Source organism: Octopus bimaculoides, chromosome 6 (genome assembly GCF_001194135.2).
Source record: "Octopus bimaculoides isolate UCB-OBI-ISO-001 chromosome 6, ASM119413v2, whole genome shotgun sequence".
NCBI lineage: Eukaryota > Metazoa > Mollusca > Cephalopoda > Octopoda > Octopodidae > Octopus > Octopus bimaculoides.
The window spans coordinates 68,853,057-68,854,267 of NC_068986.1; the positions used below are offsets into that span (position 1 = coordinate 68,853,057).

At 40.4% G+C, this 1,211-nt stretch overlaps 1 protein-coding gene across 1 annotated transcript in view; it reads left to right on the forward strand.

Annotated features, from left to right (window-relative positions):
• Positions 1-1,211, forward strand: part of LOC106868079 (pantetheinase) — a 12,543-nt gene that overhangs the window by 9,327 nt on the left and 2,005 nt on the right. The window lies entirely within an intron of this gene.

Genomic DNA, 1,211 nt, shown 5'->3' on the forward strand with positions numbered 1-1,211 from the left:
TGTTCTTTTCCCTTAATCTATATATTTATATATATTTAATACTGTGAAACTTAATTTAATTTTTATTTTTATAAATTGATTTTAATTGAGTTTTTACCTGTAATTTTGGATTTTTATCCTTAATATTACTATTATATATATATATAGGGAGAATTCACAAAAAAACAAAAGACAAAGACAGGTGGTGTAGACAACAAACAGATATATTAGTATAACGCTTGGGAAGTGAAAAAGTCTTTAACGTTTCGAGCCTACGCTCTTCCACAGAAAGGAACACACAAAGAAACAAGGAGAGAAAATAAAGAATGTGTAGTGGCTAGCGATCTGTCATATATATATCAAGGTGTTGGGCCTCATGGAGGCAATGACAATGAACTGAGATGTCTGGTGATATGAGGTTCTTGAGAAGCTCTCTCCTACTTCAGAGAGCCTTTCCTCATTTTCATGCACTATGCTTATGCTTATCTCTTGCTCCCAAATCCTGTCCTCACTGCCCTGCCCACAGTATCATAGCTATCCTGTTGTGCCCCCATCCTCTATATACCCAGGTTTCACCAGTCACTGCATTCACCCCTGTTGTTTGCATTCATATGAATTCACTATTCATGCATGCACCCTTACTAATACCCTACCATCTCATTTATATTCTGATCCCTGTACCTTGAGGGTATGCCCTGGCACATCAACACCATCTCTCCCTTGCTCTTTCTCATCCCACTTTCTCTCATTCTTGATCATTCCTTTGCTTTCTCTCTCTGACTGGATAACTATGTATCTCCTCTACAGCAAGACACCTATTCCTGGCCCTCTGTCACATTGTAATCTCTCATCACCTGGCACAAGGCCACCTCCACCAATACTCCATCTCTCAAAGGATCTTTGTCCTGTGAGTTACTTGGTGACCCAGCCAGTGCTGATGCCATGTAAAAAGCATCCAGTCCACACAATAAAGTGGTTGGCATTTGGAAGGGTGCTTACTTGTTAAAACCCATGCCAAAACAGACCTCGCCAGTACTGGTACCATGTAAAAAGCACTCAATCCACTCTGTAAGGTGGTTGGCATTCAGCTGTAAAAACCATGACAAAACAGACAGTGAAACCTGGTGCAGTCTTCTGGCTAGCCAACTCCTGTCAAACTGTCCAACTCATGCCAGCATGGAAAATGGACATTAAATAATGATGATAATGTGTGTGTGTGTGTGTGCGTGTGT